A 10,249-nucleotide genomic window follows, 5' to 3' on the forward strand; every position below is an offset into this window, starting at 1 on the left:
TGGAGAGATAGCACAGCGGGTAGGGCGTTTGCCTTACACGCGGCCGACCCGGGTTCAAATCCCAGCATCCCATATGGTCCCCTGAGCACGGCCAGGGGTAATTCCTGAGTGCAGAGCCAGGAGTAACCCCTGTGCATCGCCAGGTGTGACCCAAAAAGAAAAAAAAAAAAAGTGATGACTTAAGAGAGTTTTCCAAGCATAAATTGGAGGTCATATATTTACATATTAAAATTATATTAAAATATATATATAAATTTATATACTAAAATATCTTTGTATTTTAGTATCTTTGAAAACAAGGATCCATTGGTAGATTATAAAGTTTATTTTAGAAGTTAATTAGCCAATCTAAGCAGGTGTTGGAAGATTAGGTGTGTCCTTTCTTTGGAGATAGAAGGATCCTCAGTGCCAAATGAAGTTTCCATTGTCAGGGCACATAATTTGTAATAAGTGCAACAACCACAATTACTTTTTCTTAAGTAATCTAAGCCTTATTCAGCTTATAGCAGTGGTTTTTAATCATTCATGTGCAGACCTATGTTTGTCCACATATATAAAAATTTATAGACCACAGGCTAGAGAACTTTCAAAGTTTTGTCTTGTGCCTATAAAATACTATGAGAAATGCAAATTAGAAAAGTGTCAGCAAAGACAATTTGCTCAATTTGCAATTTAAAATTTAAAATCTAGCATCAGAGGATGTGGTTCAAAAGTGGACAGCCTGCTTTGAATGTGAGGCAATGATTTCAGTCCTAGAAACATTAAAATAAAATCCTAGCTATTCTAAAAATATCTGTGTTGAGGAGACTCTTCAGGCATGAATGAGAAAACATAATGGTGTTGGTTTTATGGGAAGGGAAGGTGATGCGATTTACTAGGAAATAGCCCATTCTCATGATTTGTGTACCTTGAAAATATTTTCTATTTGATGCCTCCTAACTTTGTAAAAAAAATTAAAAATAGAATTAACTTGTTTTTGAAAACTGAGTAATTCGTCATGCTGATTCCAACCAAATTACCTGAACACTGAAATAATTTACAACAGAGCACTTGAGGAGGAGCCAGAGAGATATGACAGGTGCGTTTTTTTGACCACTGTTTGGGAAAATATCACAAAACAAAAGAGTACTTGAGGAATATTGTGACCAAGAGTGATCTTTGACCATGTTTTCTGCCTTTCCATTTGCAAATCTTTGCCTGTTTCTAAAACTGTATGTGGAACCCATATACTGAGCTGTGGAGGCTAAGGCATAAAAGATGAGGTTGAGAACCAAAGAGAGGGTACGATGGCCTTGCACATGGGAGGCTCCCTGAGCACTGCTAGAGAGAACTCAAAGGGCTAGTGCACATGTTTTGCATGCTGGAGGATTCAAGTTTGACCCCTCACAATGCATGGTTCCCGCCCCCACCCAAGAACCACCAGTAGCAATGCCCAAGCACTGTATCATGAGTAGCCTCTGAGCACCTCTGGGTGTGCCACCCTCCAAAAGCACAAAACACAAGTTTGGTTGGATCTGTTACTGAGTTGGAAGAGAAAGAGATGATCTCTGGAAGGTCAAGCACTGATCTACTTGAAAGAAGGATTAGCATGAGAATAAAAAAGACATGACAAAAATAAAGGGGTAGACACAGAATGATATCTTTCATATGTAGGACTTAAAGATATACAGCAAGGCAGCAACAAAGGGCAAATGACAATGCAGTGGGAGAACGGACCCACACAATTGAATTGGGTTGAAAGGAAGGGGTGTTGGGGTACTTGGAAAAGAAAGATGGGTAGTAAACTGGTGATAGGTATGGTGTTGGAATTATGTGCATGGGAAACCATCATTAACAATATTGTAAATCACAGAACCTCAATATAATTTACAATGTTAAAAGAAAAAAAAAGACATGAAAACCAATCACTGTATTACTGTCATCCCGTTGTTTGTCGATTTACTCGAGCAGGCACCAGTAACATCTGTATTACACTCAGCCCTGAAAATTTTAGCAGCCTCTCCTTACTCGTCTTTCCCAACGATTGGAGGCTCTTTCAGGGCCAGGGGAATGAGATCTATCATTACTGTTTTTGGCATATTGAATACACTATGGGTAGCTTGCCAGGCTCTGCCGTGCGGGCGGTATACTCTTGGTAGCTTGCCGGGCTCTCCAAGAGGTACGTATATATCTTTTACTGTATTTGGGATATGAATATGCCATGGGGAGCTTGCAAGGCTCTCCAGTGCATGCAATAGACTCTTACACTTATCAGGTTTTCCAAGAGGGAGAACAAGGCTATTAGATGTCTCCAGGCTGCTTTGTAGTTTGCGGCTGCGCGCTTCTGGGAGCTTGGTCTTATAGTCTTTGGATGTTGGCCGTTGGTAGGATTACACGGCGCTGGGGGGGGTGGGGGAACAGTTTGTGGGTGTGGCTGCCAAGCTACTGGAAAATTCGGGGTCTGGGTGGAGAAGGCCCAGTCCCAAACCGAGCAGTGAATGAAAACCGAAAGGGAGTAAAAAAGCATATATATAATTGATGGCCAGACCACAACTGAAAAATAAAAGAAAATTACCTTTTAAATGATCGAAGTCTTTAAATGAAGATATCCCTGAATTTAATTCAAAGTAATTATATGGTGTTTTTAATTATTTTGTATCGCAAGATAGAATCATTACCTTCACTAAATATTAAAACTCAGCTTTTTTGAGAATCATAGTTTTAATACTAATTTTTATGTCATGGAATGCAGACTAGAGTTTTTTCAGTTATTCATCATTCAGTATTTATCAAGCACATACCATTTTACCAGACCCATATCAGTATATTCTCATAACTTGCAGTTTAACAGAGAAGCTGTTAGAAGTTTGATTATAATGGGGAAATACCTAACGAGAGAGAACTTAGGTTAGAAACATGAAGGGAAAACCATTTAGAGGAAGAAGAAGTCAGAGTGCTTTTATCTTCACAGCACCTAGTACAAAATTATAGAATATATCTGATAAATGACTTTCACAATGACTAGTAAAAGCTCTATTTTACTTCCAAAATTCTCCTAACGAGTTAACTATTTTTTTTTTTTTGCTTTTTGGGTCACACCCAGCAATGGTCAGGGGTTATTCCGGGCTCTGCACTCAAGAATTACTCCTGGCAGTGCTTGGGGGACCATATGGGATGCCGGGGATCGAACCCGGGTCGGACGCATGCAAGGCAAATGCCCTACCCACTGTGCTATTGCTCCGGCCCCCCAAGTTAACTATTTTTATGTAGAAAAGAATCTCAACTATTGATAGGATTCAAAGATTAAAATTGATTAGTTAACAAAAAGATATAATATTAAAATCAATAGATCTGGAAAATAAATGTATGTGATTATTGTTGCATCTGACAGCAGGGTTGGTAAATCCCTGTCTAAGAATTTATTAAGCTTTTTGTTGCTTCAGGAGGTGTTACAGCCGAACAGTCCAGACAAATTCCAGGTCTATGGTCTGAGCCAAAGAGTCCACACAGCAGCTGATGTGGGGATGTGGGCGGGGCTTCTGGAAATAGGGAGGGGTGGGGGAGAGGCTATGCTGACTCCAAGAAGTTAACTTTTATTGAACTGCAAAATGCACAACACAATACATGAGTGTGCTTGTTCATACATAACATGCTGTCCTTTTTGCTGAGTGTTCTTTTATCCTATTTAGGCTTCCCAGGAGTGCTTTATCATATAAGCTGCTGTAGTTATGTTCTATTGCTTTTAAGTTTTGAGGGAGCCTCCCAGGCTAGGTGGAGGAGAAGGGGTCTTTGTGTAAAAATTCATGGCTATAATTAGTTGTCGAGAACAGAGCAGCACTGAGGGAATACTCAGTGACTTAGTGAGTGGATAAGTTAAGAAGTCATAAGAAAGAAATCTCAAATTAAAGCAATAATTCTGACATATATTAACATTTCTAACACCTTTAACTTTGACTTAGTTCCTAGGACATACAATATCAAATAGTAAATAATGCTCCATGGCATTAATAAACCTGTTTTTTTTTCATCTCTTTTCTAGTGTACTTTTCCCATCACCAAAGTTCCCAGTCTCCTTCCTACCCTCACCCACTCTTGATAGCAGGCGCTCACTCGATCTCTCTCTTTCTGTCTCGCTTGCTCACTCTCGCTCTCAATCTCTCTCTGCATGATGGGTTACAATATAGATACTTAAGGGTTGTCATGTATATCCCTCTACCTACTTCCAACACTCAGTTCTTGTCTAGCGTGATCATCTTTATTATTGTCATATTGATCCCTTCTCTATCCTAACTGCTTTTGCACCACATACACATTTGGGAAGCTTCCAACCATGACTTGTCCTTCTGGCCCCTGTTTTACCTGGTCTTGGATATTAGTTCTCATGCTATTTTTTTGATATTGCACAAATGAGTGCAGTTATTCTATATCTGTCCCTCTCCTTCTGACTTATTTCACTCAGCGTGATACTCTCCATGTCCATCCATTTATAAGCAAATTTCATGACTTCATTTTTCCAAGCATAGTATTCCATTGTGTAGATGTACCATAGTTTCTTTATTCAATCATCTGTTCTCATGTACTTGAGTTGTTTCCAGATTCAGGCTATTGTGAATAGGCTTTAATAGTCCTGTTTTAGTTTAATGCTATCTTACACTTAGTGTCCTCCTGAAAACATCTTCTTACTATAAACAGAATCAGAGTAAACAGTTATTTTAATCCTTTTCCATTTTTTTTTTGCTTTTTGGGTCACACTTAGCATTGCTCAGGGGTTACTCCTGGCTCTGCACTCAGGAATTACTCCTGGCAGTGCTTGGGGACCGTATGGGATGCTGGGAATCAAACCCAGGTCGGCTGCATGCAAGGCAAACGCCCTACTCGCTGTGCTATTGCTCCAGCCCCAATCTTTTTCCATTTTTTAAACACTAATGGACAAAGTTTTTTCAAATAGCAATCAAGCCGTGGTCAATATATAAAGTTTTCCATGGCATCTTCCCTGCCTTTAGCTATTATTCAGATTTCCTTGTCAATGATTTTTTTGATATGTGGGTATATTCTCCAGCTCTTCTCAAAAAGTGGGAAAACTACAAGAGAATCTGAAAGTTAACTACTTATTCTCTCTTAGGAAGGTCGATACAAATAATTATTTAGAAAAGCGGTGCAAAGTAACATTTAAAACCTGTCTCTATAGCCAATCATCTGTTTTCGGGCACTCTGGTTTTTTCCATATTGTGGCTATTGTGAACAGAGCGGCAATGAACATGGAAATGCAGATGTCATCTCTACTATACCTTTTTGCCTCTCTGGGATATATTCCCAGGAGTGGTATTGCTGGGTCAAATGGGAGCTCAATTTCTAACTTTTTGAGAATCGTCCATATTGTTTTCCAAAAGGGCTGAACTAGTCGGCATTCCCACCAGCAGTGAAGGAGAGTCCCTTTCTCCCCACATCCACGCCAACACCGGTTGCTTTTGTTTTTGGGGATGTGGGCCAGTCTCTGTGGTGTGAGATGATATCTCATTGTTGTTTTGATCTGCATCTCCCTGATGATTAGTGATGTTGAACATTTTCTCATGTGCCTCTTAGCCATTCGGATTTCTTCTTTGGAAAAGTTTCTGTTCATTTCATCAGCCCATTTTTTGATTGGGTTAGAAACTCTGGTATATTTACACAATGGAATACTATGTAGCTGTCAGAAAACATGAAGTCATTAAATTTGCATATAAGTGGATCAACATGGAAAGTATCATGCTGAGTGAAATGAGTCAGAAAGAAAGAGACAGACATAGAAAGATCGCACTCATATGTGGAATATAAAGTAGCTGAAAGGTACAAGCTTACAATGTTGTGATTCCTGGCAGACATTTCACTAGACTTAATTACTAAAATACAGAAATCCAAAACTATGCTGCTGCTAGTGCGGCCTCCTGACCTCATATCTCTTCATTCTCAGCAATGGAAAACAAATTACCAAATGCTTTCTTTTCAGCAGATCGGCTTTAGGGGGGAGAAACTCCAAATCAATAATAGTGAATTTTTTATTGAAATATTGAATGTAATCAAAGTAGAGTGAAAGCAAAGTGAAATTTACCAGTTACACATGCAGGGTGGGGGGCTGGGGAGGTGGGGGGAAGGGGGTGGTATATTATGATTCTTGGTGGTGGAATATGTGCACTGGTGAAGGGGCGGGTGTTTGAGCATTGTATAACTGAGACTTAAACCTGAAGGCTTTGTAACTTTCCACATGGTGAATTAATAAAAGAAATAAAAAAAAATTAAAAAATAAAACCTGTCTCTAAGGAAGCAAATGAGAGTCTAAATTTATTTACTATCATTGACAGCCATGCAGTAAATGCTTGTTACAATGATAGTTCTCATTGTTTCAAAATAAATAGAATTTATGGTCTTTTCAGACATTCTAGATTGTTTGTTTCATTTTGTTTTATTTTCGAGCCACACCTGGCTGTGCTCAGAGCTTACTCCTGGCTGTAGGCTTAAGAATCACTCCTGGTGGTGCTCAGGGGGCCATATGGAATGCTTAGGATCAAAGTTGTATCAGTCTCCTTCAAGGGAAAGTACCCAACCTCCTGTACTATCTCTCTGGCCCTGACACTCTAGATTTTAAGGAGTAACAAGTACTTTTTTTAAAAAAACAGGCCTTCTTCTAGAAATGCATAGAGTAATTAAAGACAGAGCACTGGAAGTAAAGGGGGGAAAATTGACTGCATCTCACTTACTGAAATTTTATTTGATAAGGTTTGAGAAGTTGCTAAATATATTCACACTGCCTTGCATACAGCACCCTTTTGTCACTGTCCACGTGTAGTCTCCCATTGTTGCTCAGGATCCGGGCATTCCTGGATTCCTTTGTTGTTATTAAACTCAAATTTGCATATAAGCTATTAGAGCAATGGTCTTAGTCTATTGTTTTCAATATTTTTTTCATAAATTAACCCATTTATTATAGGCTAGCAATGCTTCTGATGGCAGATCTACTGGTCTTTCAATTCCTTCAGTCTTCTGATGGCAGATTTGACTGTGACAGCAGAAGTGGTATTGTAGGTCCAGGCGCCTCCGGCGACGGTTTTCATGTAGGAACCACAGTGCCAAATGCCCACGGCCCGTCTCTTCATCTTGGTCTTGCCGCAGAATGAGCACGTGTACTTGGCGTGCTGGCTGCTCTCAATCTTCTTCACCATCTTCCGGAGGGAGGCACCGTAAAACGCGTCCCGTACTTACCCACGATCCCCACCTTCTTGGTGCGTTTAGCCATCGCGCTGCCACCCAGCCCAGGACGCAGAGAGGCTGTTTTTAATATTTTTTAATTTGTTTGTAAGTTAAACACTGTGATCTTCAAAGTTGTTCATAATACAGTTCTTTGGGTGCTCCTGGTCCAACACTAATCCCACCACTATGTGAGCTTCCATCCACCAATGTCCTTGGTTTCCCACCTATTTCCCAAGCCTGCCCCCTTAGCAGGCACATATTTATTTTATATTGCTTGTAATAATATATATCTCCTAACCATGCCTCTAAAGTCATTGTCTTAAGATTTACTGAGCTGTTTGGTGCTAGTTGAAATTTCCAGTGTTTTTAAGGAAAAGAACATCTAGGAGTCATGGTATTGTTAAAAAAGAATGCCATGAATTGTTATGAAAACTTTAATGATATATTATGAGCAAGTCAAGTATCAAATTAATAAGTCAAAGTGACTTATTGCCCATGATAATAGGTTAAAATCCACTTATGGGGAAAATGTTTACTATTTAGAAATCTCTATCCACCAATTTATTTACATATGAATTGGGATATGCTATTATTTAACAGTAGATAATCTAGCTTCAACTTATAAAAATCTTTGTTTCAATGTGTCTGAAAACCAATGCCTGTTGATAATAACTTACATCACAAGTTAATGTAAAATTTTTATGCCTTCAGAAAATTTAGCACTACTTTTAAAAAAATGTTGTGCCTGCACAATGGAATACTATGTAGCTGTCAGAAAACATGAAGTCATGAAATTTGCATATAAATGGATCAACATGGAAAGTATCATGTTGAGTGAAATGAGTCAGAAAGAAAGAGACAGACATAGAAAGATTGCACTCATATGTGGAATATAATGTAACTGAGAAGTACAAGTTGGCAATGATGCAACTTCTGGCAGATATCTCTCTGGACTTAGTTACTAAAATACTAAAATACAGAAACCCAAAACCGTGAGGCCGGCCGCTAAGTGTGGTCACTCGACCTCATACCTCTTCATTCTCAGCAATGGAAAACAAATTATCTAATGCTTCCTTTTCAGCAGGTCCGACTTTAGGGGACTCTCCAAACAATAATAGTGAGTTTTGTTGGAATATTGAATGCAATCAAAGTGAAAGTAAAGTGAAATTTATTAGTTACACAGGTTGGGGGGCTAAGGGTGGGGAGGGCTAGGGGCGTGGGGGGTCTAGGGGTGTGGGGGTGCGGGGTGGAGCTATACTGTGATTCTTGGTGGTGGAATATGTGCACTGGTGAAGGGATGGGTGTTCGAGCATCATATAACTGAGACTTAAACCTGAAAACTTTGTAACTTTCCACATGGTGACTCAATAAAATTTTTTTTTTTTTTTTTGCTTTTTGGGTCACACCCAGCGATGCTCAGGGGTTACTCCTGGCTCTGCACTCAGGAATTACTCCTGGCGGTGCTTGGGGGACCATATGGGATGCCGGGGATCGAACCCAGGTCGGCCGCGTGCAAGGCAAACGCCCTCCCCGCTGTGCTATCGCTCCGGCCCCTCAATAAAAAAAAATTTTAAAAATAAAAAAAAATGTTGTGCCTGCACTTAAGTTTTGATAGATTATAAAATACATTGTACCTATTGCCACCTATTGCAACCTCCTCTCCCACTATATGTCACTGTCACTGTCATCTGTTGCTCTTTGATTTGCTGGAGTGGGCACCAGTAACATCTTTTTTTTTTTGAGACTTTTTAACTGTTTTTGGCATATCGAATATGCCACAGGTAGCTTGCCAGGCTCTGCTGTGCGGGCGGGATACTCTCGGCAGCTTGCCAGGCTCTCTGAGAGGGGCAGAAGAATCGAACCCGGGTCAGTCGTGTGCAAGGCAAACACCCTGCCACTGTTCTATCGTCCCCCAATATGTATATCTGCACTTTTTCTCTCATATCAGTTTGCATTTTTCCAATGAAGAGAAAATTCAACTTTTTTAAAATCTAAAATTTAAACCATCCTATTTGGGCTCCAATTATCCTTTTCTAAAAGCACTGTCACGGGGCTGGAGCAATAGCACAATGGGTAGAGTGTTTGTCTTGCATGCGGTCGACCCGGGTTCGATTCTCATCATCCTATATGGTCCCCCAAGCACTGCCGGGAGTAATTCCTAAGTGGAATTCCTAAGCCAGGAGTAATCCCTGTGAACCAAAAAGCAAAAAAAAAAAGAAAAAGAAAAACACTGTCATGAGGCCAGAGAGATAGTACAGTGAGTAGGGAATTTGCCTTGCATACAGCCAATCTGGGTTCAATACCAAGCTTCCTATATGGTCCCACAAGCCCACCAGGAGTGATCCCTGAGCTCAGGCCCAGGAAAGCACTACCGGGGGTGGCTCCAAAACAAAAACAAAAATGTACTGTCCTTAAACTGAGGATGGTAATGTCAATGTGAATGTACAAAGGATGTGGCTATGATTTAAAATGACACATTCTCAGGTTCTTAATATTTTTGTTTTGAGAGACCACATTGATTGGTGCTTGAGTCCAGTGGTACACAAGAACCACCAAGATAACACTGGCAGTGGTCAAGGGACCAGACAGTGTCAGGTGTCAAAACTAGGGCCTCAAATACAAAGGCATGTATTCTTAAGACACACTCTAGATTCTATACATATTTTTAAGTTCACATGGTGGCTAAAGATTGGCATATTTCCTTGGTTCTGAGACTTAAAAAATGATAATAACCTCCACATCTTATATTGCAACTGTATATTTATTTCTCAATGCAAAATAATAGCTTAAGGTCAACAGGTCATAGTATCTATTTGCTCCCTTCTGTAATCTGACTTATTTTGTTTAAAGTGACCCTTTGGGGCATTGTACCTAAATGTTACACATGCTGATGGTTCCAAAAAAGAAAAGAAATTCTGTGAGCCTCTGGAATTGATGTAACTAAAGCATCTTGAAAGTATCAGTCCAGCGGCAGCCTAGGACTCACTTCATTTCAAACTGATCTTAATCTTACTCTGACTTTCAGGAGGGACAAGATGAGGAGGAA

The 10,249-nt window shown here is 39.8% G+C and overlaps 1 pseudogene; it reads right to left on the minus strand.

The window, feature by feature from the left end:
- Positions 1-6,912: 6,912 nt before the first annotated feature.
- LOC101538574 (60S ribosomal protein L37a-like) lies at positions 6,913-7,249 on the minus strand (annotated as a pseudogene).
- Positions 7,250-10,249: the final 3,000 nt, after the last annotated feature.

Source organism: Sorex araneus, chromosome 1, assembly GCF_027595985.1.
Source record: "Sorex araneus isolate mSorAra2 chromosome 1, mSorAra2.pri, whole genome shotgun sequence".
In the NCBI taxonomy this organism is placed as follows: Eukaryota; Metazoa; Chordata; class Mammalia; order Eulipotyphla; family Soricidae; genus Sorex; species Sorex araneus.